The sequence below is a fragment of the Anser brachyrhynchus genome (genome assembly GCF_964034855.1).
Source record: "Anser brachyrhynchus genome assembly, chromosome: 3".
Lineage (NCBI taxonomy): Eukaryota > Metazoa > Chordata > Aves > Anseriformes > Anatidae > Anser > Anser brachyrhynchus.
The window spans coordinates 98,523,749-98,547,462 of NC_137696.1; the positions used below are offsets into that span (position 1 = coordinate 98,523,749).

At 38.6% G+C, this 23,714-nt stretch overlaps 2 long non-coding RNA genes across 3 annotated transcripts; one reads left to right on the forward strand and one right to left on the reverse strand.

Annotated features, from left to right (window-relative positions):
• The first annotated feature begins 99 nt into the window (after positions 1-99).
• Positions 100-18,914, forward strand: LOC308191930. The gene is made up of 3 exons (XR_013948400.1): positions 100-245; positions 449-574; positions 7,854-18,914. It is a non-coding gene; the product is annotated as an uncharacterized lncRNA (long non-coding RNA).
• LOC308191929 lies at positions 6,948-23,339 on the reverse strand. Of its 2 annotated transcripts, none has more exons than XR_013948398.1 (2): positions 9,713-23,339; positions 6,948-8,509 (listed from the first exon to the last, which is right to left on the reverse strand). It is a non-coding gene; the product is annotated as an uncharacterized lncRNA (long non-coding RNA). The 2 variants fall into 2 exon arrangements; XR_013948399.1 differs by having other exon boundaries at positions 6,948-8,835.
• Positions 23,340-23,714: the final 375 nt, after the last annotated feature.

Below are 23,714 nucleotides of genomic sequence, written 5' to 3' on the forward strand. Positions count from 1 at the left end.
GAAAACAAAGCCTTCACAGGTGAGTCTGCCTTTAATCTCCAGGGGGTAGGGGAACTTAACTACACGGTTGGGAGAGGCACCAAATCTCCAAAACAGAAACCAGCCTTGCCCCAACCCATCCCCCCGCCGCCTTTTATTTTTGTGATTCTTCTTGGCTGACTTCTGAAAACATCTTTTTAACATTTTGGGGGGAATGTCATAGTCTATATTCCCACTTCTTTCTATAGTCTATTTGCAAAATTAGGGTATCTAGCAGAAGTTTCTGTGGTGACCAGATACTTAAGCTACACATTATATTTTATATTTATATTTATATTTATATTTAATTAGTTTTATTTTATATTTAGTATTAATTAAATACTTTAAATACTGTTTATATTTAAGAAAGTATTTCCTTACATGTTAGTTATTTATTGACTAATATATATTTTGCCTCCAAAATTCACAGATATGTAGACTTAAGAAAGACTTTCTCAACCAGAGACACCATTGTTCCTAGCTCATCTCAGAAGAGCAGAATATCTGCCATACATCTCCTGTTCCGTGGCTGCTTGTCTTCAGAAATAACAGACCTGTATGTATTTCTCATTATTATAAGGCAATGCTTTAGCCAGTAAGCAGAGGTGACTTTGGGTAAAGCTAGGTCAGATCCTAGGATAATTAAGAAAATCGTATCTGTTTTAAATTCCGTGACAGGAATTGTGTTTACGAGAAAATATTTGATGACAAAGAAATAAAACAATAATTATGTGGGTTGAATTTTATGCTGAGCTGAAGCAGTGTTCCAGATGTATTAGTGGAGATAAACAGCCAAAGGGGATTTCTGATAATTAGGTGTTATTTCCAACTGAAGAATTAAAACAAAATTGTGCAGATGTATTTTGCTGCCTTCTGTTAATATGCACTCTAACTTCCTTCATCTTTTCCATTTTCTTCTACTACTCATTATATTTATGGGAGTACATTGAGCTAAGCTTATTGTGGCCAGAAACTTGTACTGGGGTAGAAACTGGGGTTTATACTTGTACAGCACTTGCAACATAGAGCTTAACTGAAACAACTATAAGGCATAAATAATAATAGTTATTATTAATGTTACATAGCAAGATAAGAAATCATGTTTGATGATGCAACATATCTGTGTTTCATCTCTCTTTGTAGCTAACAATCATAAGTCTAAAGGGAAATTTTTGCTGGAATTGCAAAATATAAAACAGCTCTGCAGAGAGCAACCTTCTGCTGGTTAAAGAAAAAAGGAACAAAGAAGAGAGAGCTATTAAAAAAAAGACATTTTTTTCTACTCATGCTATGCTTAAGCACAACTTATTATTAACTCCTTAATTATTTGCTTTGCGTAACTTAATATTTTCATGTTGAAACATGAGAGGGAAAACAAACAAACAAAAACCAAAAAACCCCACGTTTCCAGGTGAAAGAAAATAACTTTTAGAATCAAAATGAACTATGAGTAGGATTTGCTGCAGAGTATTCAGTATATGTTGAAAAACAATGTGTCTGTTGCAATGACAGAAGCATTTATGAGCAATTCAATATCCAGGTCTGGCTGAGAGGGAAAGCTGCTCTGAAGTGATTTCTTTGACCTTCAGAACCAATGATGTTTCTTCAGCTTTCTGTTTTGCTTTTTGCTAATCAGTTTCTGCATCAATAGTGCTGACTGCTTGGTTCTGCTATATACCCTGTTGTTTGCCTGGGGTTTTGAAGTTCACTATCTCTTTGTGCCTGGATGTGGGTTCATGTGCAGGTGTCTTGAAAAACGATAACCTCAACTGTGCACCACCATTTAATTCCTGGAATGGAAACTCCATATTACATGTCCTGTTGCAGCCTATGAATATGACCACATGAGCTTCTATTTGCCTTAATAAAACAAGAAAAATACCTCTAGAAAGCTTATGGGTAAAAGAAGATTGTTTAACAAAACAAGATTTTCTTTACTGACTTCTAAAAAGTAGTGAAAACCCATTCCAATATAAATCTTCTTTCTGTACAAAATTCTGACTCTTTGGATGGGGAATGTGTATTAACTAAATGGCACCATACAAGCTACAGGAAAACTTCCCTTCTGAATATACGTGTGTCAGCTGATGTCATTACTGTCTCCAGATGTACCATCTGGTGTTTTATGACACTGATGCTGAAAGGCTTGTGCATTCATTTTCTAATCTACTTTCAGGCAAGATCAATGAGGTAATCAATGATAACGATGATACAAGACTGTGTGCTAACCCAAACACCTTTGCCTGAAGTAAATTAGGGATTGCTCATAGGATTCCTCCCACAGAAGGGCTGTGGGATCAGTAACCTCCCACAGAACAGTTGTGGGCTCAGTAACCTCCCACAGACAGCCAGAATCAGACAACCTGGGACTGAAAATGTTGTCAATCACCTAAAAGAAAGCTTGTTGTTGCCTAATTTGACAGCATTGTAATACTACCTTTTTGCTTTCTTGCACTCAGCAGCTTGTGTTATTATTATGTTTGTTTCATATGTGGTACAACTATATAGAGGAATAAAAATGTACTTATTTGTGGACATTAGAAAATTAGGTGGTGATGAGTAATCTATGCTTTCAGATTCTCATTGAGAACAATTCTGGAATACTTAAAGCTTAAAAGACATGTCAAGCAGAAAAAAAAGATATATCAAAGTTGAATATTAAACAATAATTATCTTGCAATTTGATTAAAACAAATTTAAACTGCCAATTCTTCTTCCTCCAGATTTCTCAATATCATCACTGAAGTTAAATCTGGAGGTCTGTCTTCTAATTTAAGATGGCTGTGTTGGGAGAACTGTTCCCCGCCCCCCCCCCCAACCCTCCCCTCTTTTTCTTTGCGTATTTGAATATTTCATAGGTATAAATACACATCAGATTTACTATTACATATACAAAATTAGACTATTTGCTTGTTTCTGTTGTGTGCTACTTGTGTTTACAAGGAATAACATATGAGCACAAATATCAAATCTTTCACGTTTCACTGAAATCCCAATGAACATTCAATCTGACTTATCAGCTTTTAAATATATTTCCTTCAGTTAAGCTGCATTAGCACTTTCTGTTTACAGAAGATATACAAAAATTTACTGTGAGCTACTACAGATGTCAAGGACAGCATATGCTGCCTTGGGGTAGATGGTACTTGTGATGATGCAGTTGTATTATTTTTAGTGACTTTAAAAGCTCCAAGAGAATTACACAGAGAAAAAGTATTTCAGAAAGTTAGCTAAAATAGAGTGAATTTGGAAAATTATCAAGCATAAGGGTCTATCTTTGACTCAGTTACTGGTTTTGTTTGGCATTTCATAGAGAAAGGAAAAATCACATCAGAGCTAAGTCAGACAGAGCTCTTACAGGATGCCATACATATTCCTGCTAAGGACAGTCACCTACGTAAATTAAGGCCAAGAACAAGTTACACATCTGCAATCAATGCCAAACGTGTAATGAAGCAGACATAATTTCCTTTCCTTTTTTTTTTTTTCCTGTTGCCTAATTAAGGGTTTTTTTGAGTTACAGAATATTTTCCAATTGACAGAAAAAAATGCTTGATCAATTTGTTACCGTATCATACTGTTCCTAAATATCTTAGATGGGTGGTTGTTACTTTGCACCTATAGTAGAACAATCTCTGGGAATTTTCCACTGCATTATGTCAGGCAAAGCTGCTTTTGACTTCTGAAGATAAAGTAGACGTTTCCCAAGATTTCAGAAGCATTTTCATCAAGATGGATGCTGGGAACAGCCTGGTCACCAATTCTACTCTTTGTTCAACGGCTGAAACTCTGTCACTGAGGGACTCACGGCAGGCAAGTACATCACCCTGGGGTTTCCCTGTTCTGAGTTTCCTTTGAAGGAAATACCTGCTTGAGGGTAGGAAGGTTTTACAGAGGGATCTGGATAGGCTGGATTGATGGCAGAAGACAACCATATGAAGCTCAACAAGACCACATGAAGGGTCCTGCACTTGGGGCAAAACAACCCCTTGCAGTTCTACAGGCTGGTGGAAGAGTGTCTGGAAAGCTGCACAGCAGGAAGGGATTTGAGGGTATGGGTTGATAGCCAGTTGAATATGAGCCAACGGTGTGCTCAGGTGGCCAAGAAGGCCAACAGCATCCTGGCTTGTATTAGAAATAGCATGGCCAGCAGGACTAGGAAAGTGATTGTCCCTTTGTACTGGGCTCTGGTGAAGCCGCACCTTGAGTACCATGTTCAGTTTTGGGCTCCTCACTACAGGAAGGACTTTGAGGTGCTGGAACATGTCCAAAGAAGGGCAACGAAGCTGGTGAAGGGTTTATAGAACAAGCCTTATGAGGAGCGGTTGAGGGAACTGAGGGAACTGGGGTTATTTAGCCTACAGAAAAGGCGTCTCAAGGGAGGCCTCATCTGTCTCTACAACTATCTCAAAGGAGGTTGTAGCAGGGTGGGGGTTGGTCTCTTCTCCCAAGCAACAAGCCGTAGGACAAGAGGAAATGGCCTCAAGTTGCACCAGGGGAGATTTAGGTTGGATATTAGGAAAAATTTCTTCATGGAGAGGGTGGTCAAGCATTGGAAGAGGCTGTCCAGGGAAGTGGTTGGGTTGCCATCCTTGCAGGTATTCCAAAGATGTGTAGATGTGGAGCTTAGCGACATAGTTTAGTGGTAGACTTGGTAGTACTAGGTTAATAGTTAGGCTTGAGGATCTTAGAGGTCTTTTCCAACCCAAATTATTCTAAAATTCTATGAATAGGGAATGGGGAAATGTCTGTTTCCAGTACTGTTTGTGCTTTTTATCCCATGTATCTTAATGGGTAGTGCACAAGCAGAACTCAGACAGGAAAGAGAATGAAGAAAACACTCTCAAAAGGGCTGTAGACACATTCCCTCTTGTTTGCCCTCTCAAGTTAGTGCACTCTTGAAAGGCACTGAACATGGACAAATTGGGTATAGACAAGGGTCTGAGGGTCTTGTTCCAGCCCAGCAGCTGCAACAGTTGCAGCTGAGGATATCTCAGCAGGGTGAGATATCAGTTCCAGTCCAGGAACTATCAGACCCCAAATCCAGACTGTAAGGAGGTGGGGTAGATTACAGCCAGCATGACTTTAGTCCACTTGAATCTTTCCATTAACTGCCTTATTTCACAATCTGTGTGTAATATTGATAGACTTCATTTAAACCCATGGGGAAAATGTTGTGAAAACAGATGCAGTTTATTACAGATATGAGCCTATTAAATTGAAAGATATTAAGTGCTGAAATAAATTATTAAGAAAAAATCAAAACTAACAGACAATTACAGACATTCTCTTGGGGGAGAAATCTATTTTCTGCTCAGCCACATGCTCAGTAATGGTGAGATATGGTCCATTTAATGCAGGTTGAAATGTACAAACACTTGTACTAGATACTGTTATGAACGGTATGCTCTAGCTGTGCACTTCCATGCATTCAAAAATAAATGTTGCAGTGTCGTACAAAAGACATAAAAACAAGACAGAACAGAAACAACAAAAGTGCTCCCCTTTAGAAAGGCTCAGCATCCCTTTTTATAAAGAACTGGTTTTATCACCTCAGAATATTCTTCTAAAGCTGGTCATATATCTTAGGGTTTTGCAAAAATACTTGTGTTTGACTTCATTAGCAAGCTAAAATGTGCTCCTTCTTAACATTCACAGCCAGCTCCAACACTCCAGCAGACTGATTAATAATGAAGAGAAAATGGGAGAAAGTAGCTTTTTGTCCCTTTAGAGATTGTTTAGATACAAAAAGATTAATAACAGCCACAGGTAGATCGGAACCAAGAATCTATCTTCAAAAACTTCCCAGGTGATAATGGCACAATGTCAAAGAGAGTTTTAAATAATTTTTTAGAGTCCTATGAGCTGTTCCAGGTCCCAAGATCCAAGAACCCTTACATTTTAAATCTGGATGTGAATCTTTTACAACACAGACGCAGGTTTGTGTGTCTTCAAGCTTTGGTTTAATGCAGTCAAATCAATCTTGAATTTCTCTCTTTTTCTGTCTGTCTGTCTGTCTCTCTCTCTTTTGGTTGTTGTTTTTTTGTTAGACAGAAATAAATGAGACTTAGGCAATAGTATGTGCTAAGCTTACTTATGCATATATGATTTCCTGAATACTCTCTGATAATTTAAAACTCCTGTCTGATTCTTACCTCATTTGACAAAACGACTGAGGACAGAAAAAAAAAAAAAGGTTTTCTGCAAATAAATGAACACTTAGAGGGGAGAAATCCTATTAATTAAAGTCTGCTGTAGAAATTTATACACTATTAGAATAGAAATGAAAAAGAAACTTGGAACCTAGAAAGAAAAACTTCATTCAGACATCACAGTTTGTGAAAAATAGTGTTTCTAGTGCTTACACCTGGCCAAAGTCTATCAAGCACAAGGCACAAATTTATAGGAAACCAAGCTTTATTAGCTTCAATGTTCAGGGAGAGATTTTGTTTTACTGAGTAAATAATTTATTCCTTCATTCTTGCATTCTGCAGTGCCTCTGTTTTTGGCTGGGTTTGGAAGAAATGTAGTAGCACTGTGAGAAAGGCCAAGACATTTCTGAGCCAGTCTAAAAGAGAAAGTCTGGGCAGTCATGTGAAAATAAATTTGTTATGAGATTTGCGGCTCACTTGTAAATCGAATCGGTTTTGATAATAAGCACCATTACAGTGCGTCTTGTTCCAGTCTTTCTCTGTGTTGTTTCGAGCTGGTTGTCACCTCAGTAAAAGGTATATTACTTCTAACTATCTAGTCCAAGACTTTTCTCTTTCCTTGATGCAGCACTTCCAATAAAAAAATCATTGCTGGGGCCCAAACTTTTATGTTTCTTCCCTCCGTTCTTCACTACTCGGATTGAGAAACAAGGCTTTTTCTTTACAGCTCTATCAGCATCTCTGCTAACTGTGTAACAATGTGAGAGAGAGCTGGCAAGGAAACTGTAGAGATGTGCATAAACATTTAGGCTTCATGAAGCAAAATCTATGAAATTATGGAGCTCTTCCCAAAAGCTTATTTCCAAGGAAGCTAATATCACTGCAGCTCAATCACAAGATTGATCAAAGTGCAGTTTATGATAGCGTCACTATTGCAAATGTACTACTGAGTTGGACAATTTTTTTTTTCTGCTTTCTCCTCTCTTTTTCTATGACACAAAGTAAATAAAGTTTAATGCTTCTAGTATAGAAGTGGAAGCCCCAGTAGCTACCACTAAAGCTTAAAAATATTTGCAGTGGGATTTCCTAACAGGCTTCATAGAAAAAAAAGACCCATTGTTTGAAGCCCAATTCATTTTTTTGGATAAGACCGATCAAAATAGTTTATACAGATTTTCATAAGCTTTTTGCTTACTCCATGTATTATTTGGCTTAGTGATCACAGCTGAAAAGCATGATTTTAATAAAGGAGCTGAATAAGTAGATTAAAGTAAGTTGCAGGGACTTCCTCATTCCAATGGTAAACAAAGTAAACTAGTTTAATCAAAGTAAGGTAGGTTATATATAGCATGTGTATTATCATTAATTCATTTGATTATTGCTTTACATTTATATTTAAAGTAGCAAACATATTACAGATTATAAGAAATACTACTTTGTTATTACCAGTTGAGCTCCTTAGTTTCATTCTCTTCTGATGAAGTAAGGAGAGCTGTTGCCGTAGACTCAAATTCTAATTAACATCCCCCAAACACCCAAGAATCAATAATTTGTTTACAAGCCCCTATAAGGAATGGCTGAGAGAATCACCCTGAATACACTTGTGCAAGGAAAAATATATGCTCCTGTGAATGTCCGTGTTAACTGCAGATTGATTTCATTGACTCGACCATTTTACTCCAGGTGAAAGAAGAGGCAGGAAAGAGACTGCTACTCCCATCACCTCACATGATGTGTGCAGCCAGACACCTGAGTGCAGACGGGGTTAAATGGATTGCCAGCTTTGGACTTGGGAAGGAATTTTGCTCAAGGGTGTAGCGGCCAGGGACTGCTGGGTCTGGGAGTTCTTCTGGCTCTGTTAAGGTCATGAAGATGTGTACTCCACAACACTGTGCTCCTGTGGTCGCTGGAGGGAAGGTGCTGGTGACCCTGGCTGCTCCTTGTCCCTGCTGCCAAGGCTGGGTTCAGGCCTCTGGGACGCTGCTTTCTCTGAGCTGCCTTTGCCTCATGGAAATCTCCAGTGTGTGTAAGATGATACGCATGAGAGCATTAGTGTGGGCACATGATTGCTGGCGCCCTTTGATATTAATCAGCAAACAATCTCACGTACCAAATGAACTCCAGTGACAGCTTCCTGGGGAAGGAATAGCCAGTCTCACCGGGCAAAGGAAATCTGCTGCTTCTCCTGTAGCTTCTCCAGGATATTTCCCTTAAGCAGAGTTTAAAAGCACTTGATCCCTGGTCAAAGGTCTGGTCTTGTCACTAAAGCTGCAGCCCCAAACGTCTGAAAGCAAATGGCCCACGTCCTGCATAAAATCCGAGGCGGAGCAAGCAAGTGCCTGTAAAGTAAGATCTATTTAATTGTGTCTTGTCATTGCAACAATATTTATGCAGAGGCAGTGTTATATTTTGATACATTCATCAAGGAAAAAAAAAAAGAAGTGTTTTTTCCAGGTTTTTCCAGCTGAATGACTAATCACAGAAATCCGTGGTTCGTTTCGGATACAGGTAACCATAGCTACTTTTGTTGCCTAGCGACTCCTTCTTCGTACAGCCGAGAGTGGTCCTGATCCTGCCACCTGCTGCACAGCCATATTCGGCTGCCACACGGCTGCAGCCCTGCAGCAGCTCCCCGTGACACAGAACAAGTGGTGTGGGGCTTATCCTGCGACCCAAGGGATTGGAATTGGAGCTGGTGCTGTTATAGGAAGATAAAGAGGGCTGCCCAGCACAAGGGAGGGGACCAAATGCTGGTCTCTTTTATACGTAAACCCAGCTGTGGCGTAAGGCAGGATCTGATTTGGTGTCCTCAGTTGTGCTACAACACATCTGAGACACAAATATATACGTATATTAAATCATACCTTCTCCATTAGTTTGCATTAAAGACCATTTGGGGCAGAATTTAAGGGTAGTGATTAGTTTCTCAGACCAGACACAGAACAACTAGTAAAAAACCTATGGTCTAGCTCCTTTACTGGGTGAAAAGCAACACTGGTTCTTTTAAAGACAGGTAATGATGAATTATGTCATTTTGGAAAAAGAAAATGTATTTATTTAATAGATAAGGTTTTAAAAATAGACTTATGAAAAGTCTATGAGTCAGATTCTCCCAATTACGTCAATTTAATCTGAGTTAATTGTAAATTAACAACAATAAACTTTATTGGCCTTGGTTGTGAAGGGCTTCTCAAATGCAGCTGCTTTATGCATGATGTGACTCACCAGCACCCAGACTTGGTTTGCAGATGTCTGTGGGTGATGTCACGGCCTTGGGCTCTCCTTTTCAGAGCATTTTCTCAGAACAATGACTTGCAACTGCTTTTCACCTGAGCACTCATCTGATATTTGTGGTCTAGCTGGATTGTTTGCACCAGAAGGACAAACTGCTTATGTAAGTCCAGGCACTTCTTGTGCAATTTTGTCTGTTTGTAAATAGGGATGCCCTTGTCTCCCTCCTCAGCCTTTCCCCTCAGCACTCAGCAAACCCATTGCCTTGCAATAGGAGCAGACAAAAGAAAATAGTTTCCATGCTCATAGACCTGAGTTTGCCCTTCCAAGCAGCACTCTGCTGAACAACAGCTCCTTCTCAGGAGCTTCCTTTCTGGAGCATCAGTCTGTTTTCTGCTGCTGATACATACAGCTCTGCAGACCAATTAATGTGCTTTTGCAGTAAGTTCTTGAAAGCACTGTTTTCTCCTTCTGTCAATTCCTGTTAATTCATGAGTTCTATCAGGTTAGTGCCACAGGTGGTGTCTGTTGCTAAATCTTCTAGAGTAATGAAACTCAGTCATCTGTACTGCTAGATCATTAACTTGGTCCCTGGTTCACGCTGGATCAGCTCGGACTCCTCCAAGCAGTTCTTGGGCACTTCTTAGGAATTAGTGCAGAACAGAGGCAATTCCCTCGGGGCAGTTTGGAAGCAACAACTGTGCTTTGGAGAGAAAGAGTTGTCATTAGTGCAGACACAGGCCATTCTGGTCTAGCCAGTTTGAGTATCAGAAGGTTCAGAGAAGTTCTAGGCATGTTTAATTAATTTTCCATAAAGAAGCATAGTGTTTTGACCAGTTTATTCCAGCACGTTGCTTACTTGCCATCTCTTGAGCAGGTTCAGCCTGATCCTTTTTTTTCCAGAGACGTAGATGAGTATGGGACTCATTCTCCTACAGTTCCTGGGATCTATTTAGAAAATCAGTAACCTACAAATACTGTATCAGCAGCTAGAGTGGGTGCAGATGTTCTTTGATCGCAGTCTGTCACGGTCAACAAGGATGTTTCAAGGTGCTTTCCCATTTACAAGGGGATGTTAGGCTGGAAAGGACCACCTAGATCCACTGAGTGGTGTTCCTCTGTGTGTATCTGTTAATTCTTGTGTTGTAGTTAGGTTGTTAGCAGTAGGGGGCTTGTAAAGTGCATAGCAAATAGGGTCCCGATTCAAGACTGAAAATAAGCTCTACAGTTCAGTGAGTAAGGAGATACCAATGACCTTAGCCAGGCAAGGGGTCCGGGTTGCTCAGTAGGGTGCTGGTGACCTTATACTGTGAGAAAATAAGGGACTTCTTGCTCACTTGGAATGCCTGTCCAGAGTCTTTGTAAGAAGTGCATTTCTCCTTCATTTTAATGTCTGTTACAAAGCTTATTGAAACTTTCATTGTTTTTCTTCTACTCTTTATTTTCCATTGTATTTTTGTGTCTTGACTACTCCCAAATTACCCCTTCCTCTCTGTCTGTTTATCCTATATTCTATGCTTTGCATAAGAGAGTTGTATTTTTTCTTTCTGCATGCTGTTCCTTGTAAAAGGAAGGGTTCCTGGTTGAATGTCATCTGTTTTTCTGTGTTAATTTAGGATAATAGCTCCCCTTGCCCCATTTGCAGCCCACATACTGATGCAACTTCCCCTTGTTTTGTTCCCAGATAAGTATTGCCACAGTACTTTAATAAAATGATGTAGGACTCTGTTTACAAAAGAGTGCTTCTGTGGTATCTTACTGCTTTCACAGGAAGCTTAACAGCTTGCAGAACAGTAAGTGGCAAATGTTTAGTGCAACATTATGCCAACTTGAGGACAAACTGTTCCTCTCAGGAATGTTTTCAGCCTTAAATGAGAGGAAAATCCCCCTTGCAGAATGTGAATTCTTGGAGGGGGCGGGGAGTGACTGCCACTTACTCGCCTTGCCAGCAGCTCCAGTTCTCAAGAACCTTCCAAGGCTTTTATAGATCAAGTGTAGTGTATACTCAGAAGCAATGAGTGATGAAGCTGTGGCTGGCTTTTCCAGAGTAGCAAAGATTCCAGTATCGTAGATGAAGTGGTAAACCTAGCCTACCTCAGACTGCAAATGTTAGCCTGTGCAGACAGATGCTGGGAGGGCGCTGAGGAGGGAGATGAGGCCATGGAAAAGCTATTGATGTGATTAAGCAAAGAGTAGCAGCGTAGCTGAAAACAACATGAGACAGAACGATTCAGAACTTAAATGGTGATGAGACAGACTGAAATATGTGGCGCTTCAACCATGGGTGCTAGTCACCCATCAAGAAGATAAGTGGATATTAATGAATTAATGATTAGTTTGGCTAAACAGTGAAAGGAGTTGAATTAAATACCATTCTGTCTGTTAATCCTCCTAAGTGGTAAAAAATTGTTGGCTCTGCTCATCAATGGCAGTCTATATCTTCAGACCTCAACGGCAGGTTAAAATATTCTACTGGTTTTCAGTGACTGCTGTGTCCTGAACACATTAAAGGGGAACTGGGTGGCAGTTATCTATTGGTAGGTCTAAGATGCCCAGATGGGTAGCTGAGCTGTGCATTGTGCCAGAAAGCACAAGAGAAAATGCACTGAGTGCTTTCTATTTTATTTCCAATCTCTGGGGCAAGGCAGCAGTCTGATGCCCTGGAGCTAGTAGAATTTTCAGCTGAAGCTTGTATTTACCATAGGGAGAGTACAGAGAGATGCAACTCAGTGCCTGAACGCTGATGCCAAAACAGCATGGAAATGGCTATGTATAGAGAGTGCCATGAGGTCTTTGTAAAGTGAATGAATTTCAGCCCTGGATGCCCTAATCCTCCACCGCAGGAAAGTGGCCTAATAAGGGAGGAAAATTCGAACAGAATGAAAAAACTCATCAGATGAAACCTGTGGCATGATAAAGAAACACTGCTCCTTAACTGTAGTAAGGGATATCATGGGAAATATAGTCTGGTCAGGAAGCTTCACAGGAGACAACGGGGGATGACAGCTTCTAACTCACAAGGCTCCTGAAGCAGCAGCTCTACAGTTCATTATGCAGCAAAGAACAATTTTACAGTCATGGTTAAGTGAATTACCATGTTTCAGTTCTCTTCATCAAGAAATAATTTTCTATGGAACATCCAGATTTTGCAGAAACTCTGTTTTCCATAAAACATCTTAACAAAATGTAGCCTTGAGACATGTGCATAGGCTTCAGCTACGTTTAGTTATGGTGGCAGGAGCAGTCTCTGGACAGACCTACAGTCCAGGCTGAGGCCCTCCTGGTGTCCATAGGGACCATGTTCTGGCCCAGGTTGTCTTCAAGTGGGAAGGTGAGACATTTTCAGGTCTCTGCTTGATAGGGATTTAGATAGGATCAATGTGTGCTTTCAGACCTGGTTGCTGAAATGTGTTCCCTAGCTCAAAAACAGCCAGAAAGCACCACTTGGTGACTTGACCATGAATTGCAAACATGGTAGACAAATAACCTTTGCAAACGTGACAGCAGAAAAGACTCTCTAGAGAAGGCACACTGGCCAAAGATAAGCCTAGAAGCTTAGTTTACATTATGGCAAAAAATAAAAAAATCAGAACCAGACTTTTCATTACTTGGAAATGTTTGTGTCAATTTTGAACTAAATTTCTTTCCCTCCATCCCTCCATGAAAAAGTACAGTTTTTCTGTCAAACACTTCAGTCATCTTCTGTGCTTCAAAACTGCCAAGAAAAACTGTTAGGCAGGTAAACTGGATTTAAAGGAATTTAAAACTTTCAACCACACAGAAACATTTCAGGGAAGGAAGAACTAACCAAAGATCATCCTTGATACCACTGGAACTAGATGGTACACGTGGAGTTTTGCAAGATTTTGATAAATTATTTGAAAAATCCCAAAGATCCTCTAAGTCTTGTGGAAACCCTTCTTCAAATGGAAATGCCTTAGTAAAGAAAATGGAAAGAATATGGATGGTGAAATGTTTGTTTTATATATAAGAGGATGTACTGAGAAATATAAAGAAAATTTTATATTTTGATGTGTAATCCACGGATTGCTATGGATTTCTAGCACCAATAACTACTTAAATATTTTTCCATGTGATTAAATAGCAATTATTATGCCTGTATCAAGTGACAGGAAACATCATTATACTTACACATGATATGGCTTGTACAGCCTCCATAGCATAGTCTGTATTCATAAAAACAGTAGACTGGACTTGGAAATTAAACTGTGGATACAAGACCTTTTTGTGAGAAAGTGAAGATTAAAGTGACAGTAGTTTTGAGTACAGTATTATACCTCTGTAAATTAATTTTAAGTGTCTGAAACTTCATTAAACACAAAAACATCAAAGATGGAGGTATTTTCATAATGTTACCTTGTTCACTAAAAACTAACAGTATGTTTTATACATGCAGAAAATTAATTTCTAGCACAAGTTGCACCAACTCGTGCTACAAAATTAGAACATTTTATTAAAGTTTTTTAAATGCTAGGAAAAATTATTTTTCATAGTATTTTCTGCAAATGATATCCATATTCATACATGCTAGATTCACTTCCACATGACATTAGGAAGGAACAATAGTCTGAAAACAGCAAAAGTCAGTAAGTTTATGTGCTGTGCTGTGCTGTTTTTTCCTTATTTCCATTAAAAGTAGTTGTGTGAAAGTTCTACTCCTGGAATTCGTTTATCTCCAATGTAAAATTATCATAAACATGTGTGTGAAAATAGTATTTTTATGACAGTCTACTGCAATGTCACATATACTTCTATGAGTTTGGAGGCAAAAAGGAGAACATTCTTTGGAAAAAGAATGGTAAGACTTCATTTATTCTCTAGCATTATGGTAGATAGCAAATAGTAACTAACAGATGTTTTGTTGCTTTTTCAAAGATGAAAAGCACTAAATGAATGCTAAAAAGTGGTGTTCTTATGAATAAATCTCAAAGAATAAAAATCCTGTTTTCATACAAATGTTAATTTTCATAATAATAAAAATGAGAGGCATAATAAAAAAATCCCTTGTAGCAACACCATAAAAAGAGTAAGCTTTTCTCAAAAAATGTTTCCACAAAGCAACAGGGGTTCTCTGGAAGAGCCATATTCTGTGAACAGTAGAAAATTTAATTCAGATAAACAAAAATAATTAGTAATTGTCATTTCTTGAGCAGATTATTTTTAGGTACTTTTTCTGTATGATGGATTCCATGTCCCCTACACTAATACAACAAGATAGGATAGGCAATCTGCATCAAGCCAGATCTGATAAAACTCCTGTTCTTTTTAGTAGAGTAAAGGCATTTCATTAGTGTGAAAGGCTTTTGAAAAGGAGGAGTCCCATAGGAATGCACAGTATTGCCTTTTAAATTTTGATATCACAGCTATTTATTAGCTTCAGGCACAGGACGTCTGGTGCAAGCCATAACAAAGTCTCAGGGCTGTACAGTGACAATCTGTTCTCATAAAGATTCATAAAAGAATTTAATACAAAAGCCCATCAGTCCAAAAGTTTGTATCATAATAAAACTTTATAAATCTCAAATATTTCCAGTGTTCCATGGTAGCATGGAATCTCCTTGACTGATTAAATAGGTTCACAGGTTAATGACCTCTAGGAAAGTTTCATATTTTTTCATCACATTCCTGGGATATTTGGTTTCTTTTATGTTCACACTTTAGCCTTAGTTACAAGACTGAAAAGAGGAGCCAAAATGAAGAACATCTGCCTGAAGGCAGCCTAGCCCAAACTCCAGGCAAACCTGGAAAAACAGGCTGAAGATGCGGAGAAACTGGAGTAGAAGTGGCCATGAGTCACCTAGTTGAATAAAGAGCAAATCTGACATCCAGATCACGTTAGCTCACAATATATTAAACTGGAATGAATGAACTCCTTCAGAACAATACAAAAAGCTTTCAGGTCTGGTCAGTGGTGGTTGGAAAAAGATGCTTTTAAACAGGCATTAAGCAGAAACAGCAATATCAAAGCTTCTTAAATTACCAAGAAGAAAATGAAACGTTTTGTTTTCAATCTTTGGATCCACTGACTGGCCTGGACAAAAACACAGTGTTCTTTGAGTGGTTCATCAATACCTCCAGAACTTCATTATAACTACAAACAAAAGAGCTGAAGTAGGTTAAGTCAACAAAACTAGAAACAGTTTCTTCCCTTCAATTTCAAATGTAAGTTAAAGTACATTGAGGAAAGAATTTTGTTTAATTTGTTCTCTGCTGTTCTACCATTGCCTGGTAACATTTTCAAATAGTGCTAGCTACCACTTGGAAGCAGAGTAACTACGAGAGTTGACTTTCTTCCCTGAAAGAAAATTTTGGCTTTTTGGTGAAAAAATGAATGCTGGAAGTCTGAACCTGACCTCATCAATTTGCAACTCCAAACTTTTATGTTAAAATATATATATATATATATACATATATTTAATTTGGAATGCTACCTTGTGAGAATTGCAGATCAATTACTTGTCTTATTTTCTTTCAAGATTTTCAGTGAGAATGTGACATCTCCCATGAAATATGATTACATTTCAACATTTATTAGAAAAATTTTTCTTCTAGAAACAAACCAACCAAACAACAAAACTTCTCACAAGGCAATGGGTGTGGGTTTGAAGCTTGTGATGCATGAAAAACAAAGACCATCTACATCAGCCACTTGCAAAGCTGGGGTAAAAGACACTCTAAATTCACTTTACTTTGATGTTATCATTCCATTTAAACTTACATATGAAAAAAAAAACTATGCCAAAAAATATAAATTAGGATGCAGGGTCAAGCATATGAAAGCTAGGGATTGCTTCTGAAATCTTAATTTAGCTACCATGGGAATCCATTTTCTTCATTAAAAATAAGAGGCAAAAAGGGGAAGAATAGGATGTGATTACATAATTAAAGACTGCATTGAAATGTAATTGCACAAGGGAACAGAATTAAAGTTGCCAGGAAGTAATTTATCTGACGTTTCTTAACTCCTAGTGTCTGACCTAAGTTCCTAGCTTGCATTCCCCGCCGGATGGTCACACACCAGCTGTGTGGCTGTGTTAAGGTAGTGTTGTGCCAAGCTAATATATTCAAACACTCACTTGTGTTCTTTAACTTGAGCAGGGTAAAGGAACTCAAGTGGCTGACAGAGCAACAGCTAGTGCAACTCCAGCATCTGGACTGAAGCTGGCCAGAATCTCTTTTGCCAGCAGCACAGGCAGAGCCTGCACAGGGGTAGCAGCACCTAAAAAAGTAAATGTCAGCAAATACCTTGCAACCTGGGTAATGTTCTTTTTGCACATTCATTTTTGAGACAATTCCTTATCTGTCTGTTAGAAAAGATGACTGGAACAATTTCTGCTACATGACACTGTAAGAATCTCCATTATCAGATTTGAGCCCTCAGTTATTTTTTAAATCCCTGATGTCAAAACTTGTTAGAGGTGACTTTTGCACAATATGAGCCTGTTTTATTTGTGGGAATATGAGTCCATACGTTAGTGCTTAGATGCCTTCATGAAGAAGAGTTACAAACACTGTAGTTCACCTGTGGAGTGATTTTGTAATCCACATGGGACTTGACTGAGGATGAGTAGCTGTGGCCTCCTTTGTAAGCATGAGTGAAGGGATCTTGTCCATTTCAGCATGTTTAAAATTTCTATTCCTCACTCAGAGCTAGAGGTCTTGAGCTCGCTGTGTGGTTATGCTAGGAACTGTGGGGTTGTTCAGGTGCTGAAGGTGGGCTGTTCTCTGGGAGAAGTATAATTTGCTTCTCATTCTTAAGCATTAAAATTTCCCCTAGCCTGTAGGATGTCACTCAGCTCCCTTTCACCAGTATTCAGTGACAACTCCTACCTTAGAATATTTGTGTTTATTTTTTTCAGTAGGCTGCCGAAAAGTTCTGAGAAATTAAGTTGAGAGAAAGTGGTTCTTAAAGCAGCAGTAGATGAACAAAATCTAATGAAATGCAGGCACAGCTCCATTGTGGGCTCTGTGTTCCTGCTGCCTCCATCCCCAAATATCAAAGACTTGGTGGAAAATAAGGTATGATAAGAATTTCTCAGAGAACAAGATGCAATACTGTTTTGTAAGAGTAGCGGAGCCACAACCAGCCCCATGTGATAGTAACTAATTTTTGAAACAATCACAGGAAGGTTACTGCAATAACTAAATATAAGAATAGGGAGACCTTGAAAACTACAGTTATTTTTGCAAAAATTATTTTAAAGATGCTCTGGTGCAACTGTGCTAAGGACTCTTCAGCTCTCTGTATGGATGCTGAGTCATTCTGATGTCAAATGCCTGAAGCCTGCAGGAAATTGCAGGTTTGTTGTTGCTGAGTCACAGTGGCATGTACATCTTGTTAACATTAGCTGGCACACAGGATACACACCTCTCACTTTCCACATGTCTCTTTGTCTCTCACAGGTTGGGAGGGCTGTGGTCTGCATTGGAGATGTCAGAGAGAGAATAATACTAGGAATATCTTCAGACTGTTTATTTCTTTGTTATTTTTTGAGATCCTAATTAAAACGGCATTGCAAGTTGAGGAGAAATGAATATTATATAGGATGGGTCATTAATGACTCTTTAATGTATTCTGGTATTTGTATTAAAAAAAAACTTCCCCTACTGCAGTAACGGAAAGTAAAAAAGCAGGTCAGAACTCTGTTACGTGTGGTGTTAGCAGCACCACTTATTATGCACCACTGAAGGCACCATTGAAGACAGCTACCATTCCCATTATGCAATAGTGCTTTTAGTTGTTTCCACCTTTTTTGAAATGTTGAGTTTAAGCCAAAACTTTTCCTACCCTGCCTGTGCCCCTGGCTGAATTCCATAATATTTCAGCCAAATCGTTCAGCCCCTTCAACAAATGAGCCCAGGAACAAAGTGCCATTTTGCTCATGTTAATACTTTGTGGCCTTTGAAACACTCCAGCACCACCCTGCTTTGAAGAGGGGATTTTGTTTAGCAGAGGGATAGCACTCATGTCAAGAATAAGCCTTCCACTTTATGAAAAGCCTCCCAAATTTTTTCAAAGGCTTACTAATTATGTCAATTGCAATTCATACAGATTCAGGAAAGTTGTGAGAAAGCTGGTATGTTAGGCTTCTTACAGTTGCCTTAGCTGACCAGACATGGTATGTGTGCTTTCCCCACAGTCAGTGTTCTTCAGTCAATGACTTTGGGGGAACTCAAAAAACAGTCACAGAATGGTTGATGTTGGAAGGGACCTCTGGAGGCTCTCTGGTCCAACACCCATGCTCACGCAGGGACACCAACGGCAGGTTGCCCGGTACAGCCCAGGGCTCATACATGGTGTCATTGGTGTTCATTTTGCCCTTTTCTTTCCTGAAACCAATAAGGAGGTGATGTTCACCTTCCATAGCTCTCCCAGTAGCTATCTTCTTGAATCTGAACATCCTGGGGCAGTGTGTGGTGAGATACTAAGCTCTGGCATTCCTCTGTGAATGGGAACAGGGATTTTCATGAGATCAGACCTGTCAGGCTTTGGGAGCAGCTGTCCCTCTTGAGCAGAAGTTTATTCTCTCTCTCCTGTATCTCAGGACGTGAATGGTCACAGCAAACACTCATCACACTAATGAGGTGCTTAAGCACCTGTTCTACTCCTTGTGTTAATTCTGTTTCTGGCGGCAGCACAGTCACTGTCTCATTATAACAAGGTCAGGTTCCTTTTAGCTATTTTTGCAATGACTTTTACCTTGGACTCCTACACTTAGTGCCCTGTCCTTACACTCAGCTAGATCAGCCTGCCACATGAATCCCAGGAAAAAAAAATAAATCTTCTAAACTACACTTCTAAATAGTAAGAAAAAAAAGAAAGTGGGCTTTTGATAATTATTTAAGCAGATTGGAAAACTTTCCTTATACCCTCTCCAACTCCTGTTTAGAAAGGCAGTCAGGTACTTGCTGAAAACACAAGCAGGTGTCTACATTTATTATTAAAAACATCTACAGGCTAAATGGAGTTTTTTGTGAGTGAAAGTTTGAACATTTGGATGGGATATGGGAGGGAAGGGTCTGCTTATGATACTGCAACTAATAAGCTTGGAGAAAGCAGAAGCATGGTAGGTGTGAATAGGCCTGAAAAGGCCAAAACAATAAATTACATCTCTACAGTCTCTTTATTACCAATATATGCCAATTTTTTCAACACATTAAGAAAGTTTGCAGAAGGTCCAGATGTGCTAAGTAATGACCCCCAGACTATGGTGCAGAGGGGCAAGTCCTTTGCAGTGCTTATTGGAGTTGCAGAAAATGCTCTGGCAGATGAATTATTTCAAAGGCTTCTGTTATAAATCGTAAGGGCCATATATTTCGTAGCTTCCTATGTACTATATCATTTCTATCTCCTTCTCTTCTGATTGGGCTGTCATCCTTGTAGCCAGGACATGAATATGGCCAAGACCAGCTCTTGGGTTGTCAGGTTAAATGAAACAGCAAGACTCATGCCCTTATGTCTGATCTCTCATACCTTTCAAAATGGGGTTGACTTATCTAAGCCACTTATTGGGAATGGTTCCTGGCCTGTACTAAAAGCTGAACTGTGCCCGGGTATTGCCCGGGTAATGCCAGCTGGCATGTGGGCATGTACCAAACCTACAGCAGGCTTTCTGGTGGAGGGAAAAATTGTAATAATCCACTAGGGACAAGGAAGTGTGAAGGGCCAAAATGGGCTATCCCAAAATGATTTCATGGTGTGCTTTCAGTCCATTCATCTGTTTTACTCATAGACTTTTCCATACCTGAGGTCTATCAGGGTATGAAACATCTTTACAAGTTTTATTAAAAGTACAGTACTGAGAATATATTAATCTTCATGCACCCTTGACCCAGTGGTATTTCAACAGATAAAGCAGATTTGTACTTTATCTGTTACAGATGTAAGTATACGTATTACACGGCATCAGAAGAAGCAAACATAGCTTTCCTCTGTTCAGTTCCTTTCCAAATATAGATAATATAATTCTGTGGTTCAGCCTCAAGGGTGTTTGGTTCTAGTATGACAAACAATAAATGACACTTGTCTAATCCACTGATATTACCTGACTCAGGTAAATGTGCAAAATTGCAGCAAGATGATGATAAGCTATATTCTCTGCTGCAATGTGTTGCTGTATATATTAGTTACTTTTAACTCAAGTATATATATATGTCTCTTTTTCTATAGTTATAGATAAAGTTCCAGTAACAGTAAAGTACACAAAAAGCCTCTGATTCTTTTCTCTTCCTTTACAGATGGTACTATTATCTAAGTAAGTGTGTAAGATATACACATACCTATGTATAAATCTGCTTTCCAGGACTACTGTGGCTTGGTTTATTGAAAACATATACAGATTACTTGTAACTTTTATAAACACCATGTGTTAGGCACCTGTGTGTGACCACTATCCATTGACTTTTTAGGTGCTGAAAGTCCCATTACATCAGGTCCATAAACACACTTACAGACAATAAGGGGAAATTCAGAAACACATTATAAGAATGAACTTGTAGCCCTCACTGTCTAGAAGTATTTTTAGCAAGATTCTACTGCAGTTCATTGGCAATTCTAACACTGATATCAATGCAGTTTCCTTGAGAGTAATAGAAAAAGTGTACTAAGATTCTTTGCAATATATTCTAACTTTTCTTGCTGTCATTTGATATATAACATTTTTATAATGAATAGATCAATCATCCTTAGTTTAGATATGAATTAGTAATATTAGCAAGAAAACAAAAATAGTGTCTTTTGCAATCAGTCCAGTCTCACCTGGGACTCGATGCATTTAATAAGAACACTATGATGCATTTAATAATAATTGCATGGCCATCACATGATGTCATCCCAAAACATAGTTAAGGCTGGTATTTAAGGCCTTCCACACCTTAACAGCTTTTTTACCTAAATCACCTACTCGGTCATAATTTCAATTTATCATTGCTTTTTTATCTGTACATAAATGGTGTGGAAAGACATTTAAAATTGCTGGGTCAAATCTTAAGGTTTATTAAAAGCCCTCACATTGTCACTAGTTGTAGTAGGACTCAGAGGCTGTTTTTAACTTGTACCTAAATTTGTATATTGGGTCCTTTGAAGATTTAAAAAATAGTTGATTCCCAGTTAAGTCACAGTCAGTTTTGGTCACCTGTCTCTGTAAGTATAAATGACATGAACTTGTACTGAGGGAAAATTTGATATCAAAGAATCACCAACAAACAGAACAAAAATTATGTGTATGGAAAATTTCAAATAACATCTATTTGCTTCTACAAATTTGACTCTAACTCCTTAGGTAATGAAAAAGAGGTTACCAAAACTGATTACATGAGCTATGAGGATGTTAAACTATAGACAGAGCAATGAAATAGAAAGCCACATCTCCTCTGAGTTCCTGAAACGTTTAGAGAGTTCTCATCCATCTGTTCCTATCTATTTGACTATATATGTTTTTTCCAAATTTGGCAAAACTAAGCCTAAAGCTTTCAAGTACTTCTCTTCCAACAGTCCATGCCAAGACCAGGAACCCTAGTGTGATGAGTCCTATAAGAATTTCTTTCTATTGAGATTTTCAACTGTGATGGCAGAGTAACAGCATGGGAATAGGACTACAGCCACGTGGAACACTGTTGTCAAGGTATTGAAGTACATCAGAGTGAAAGCATTTTGCAGAAAGGGGCTGATGTGTATATAAACTTTTCTTCACAAGCAGGAAACCTTGTTACGTTGCTACTCTTGGTTTTGAGGTACCACCTAGAAATGCCGGATAACCATTCCTAAGTAAACACCTTGCCGGTTGTATATGTGATTTGAGAAGAGGCTGATCTGAATGGAAAATGAAGTTGATTGCTGTGTCAACTTACTCTCTCCCTCATTTCTTTTGTAAAAGCATTTTAGAAGTTCTGACTTCACTTTAACATTGGGTGAACCACATAGTGAAATATGTTACAAAATGGTATTGTCAGCCTCAGTCAACTTTTTTGAGAAATTCTCCCATTAATACCTGAAGAATGTGAGTCCTGGCAAATTATTATAATTCAGCTTAATAGTTGAATCATAAGTGGGTTTTACCTTTCACTTTTCTGGGAACAGAACCTGTTTAGAGATGGGAAATGCAATGCAGGTTTAATAATAAGCCTATTAAAGAGCAAGGTTTACCAGTAAATCCCTTGGCTGTTCTATTTTCCTGCTAGCTATGTCTTGCAGCATTTCTTCAGTACTGGAGATTTCTTGTACACTGAAACTAAGTAATTTTGCTTGCCTAAATAATGTAAGATGCAAGTCAAGTACCTGCTATATGAAGGGTGGTATTTCACTTGATTTCAGAATGATCGTTTTACAGCTTTTTGAGATAAACCATAAATCTGCGAGAATGGTGCCACCTAATGTAAACAAAGAACATGACAACCATTTTCCATAAATATGACATTATTAATTTACCACTCGAGATCAGAAGGTTGGAAATTTAGTATTCTCTTCTTTTATTCCTTAAGCATAATTATCTGCAGGGCCATTCCACATAAGATATCAATGGAATGACTGAAAAGGTCTCATTCCTACAGGATTTGCTTCTATTTTGGGCTTTGCATAGGTAAGTTTTGAACTATTACAAGTTCTTAAAGCATATAAAATACAGAAAATGTTTTGAATAAAAATCTCTTAGGTTTAGCTGTATGCAGCTCTCCTGGATTCAGTCAGATTCATCTGTTACCTGAGAAACTTTTCAAATACTGCTGGAGGAGGAGAGAGCAGAATTTAACAGACACTGCCTCATGAGAAGAAGCGAGGGGAAATAACTCAGAGAAAGCCTACTGGATTAGGACCTACCATGTGTCCTCCTTACCCATGTTCTTTCTATACTTGCATTTGTTGCAGTCTTAGCCCAATCATCATGCTGAATCTGTTATCTGCACCAATGGAATCTACTCAGATTTTGAGAGTGTTTATTAGGTTTGTAACAATTTACATTTTTTTTTTCATTGGTGTATCTTTAGGTATTCAGTCTCAGCTATGGCTGAACATGGTCTGAAAGGTGTTTTAAATATTTTTTTCCTGTAATAGGAAAAGGAATTTTAAAGTTCTGTGAATGCAAACGAAGTTTAGGTACCTACCTTGAAGCAAGACATTATGAAGACCTACTTTCAGATGCTCTATTTCTTAGGACATTTGGGGATAATTAGTATGGAAACTATGGATATGATTTAAACAACATTGTTTGAAATAGTGTTTTACAAGTCATAGTGCCCTTGTCTTTTAGTTTGTGTATATGAGCTATATAACTCTTCATAATTTTCAGTGTAACTAAG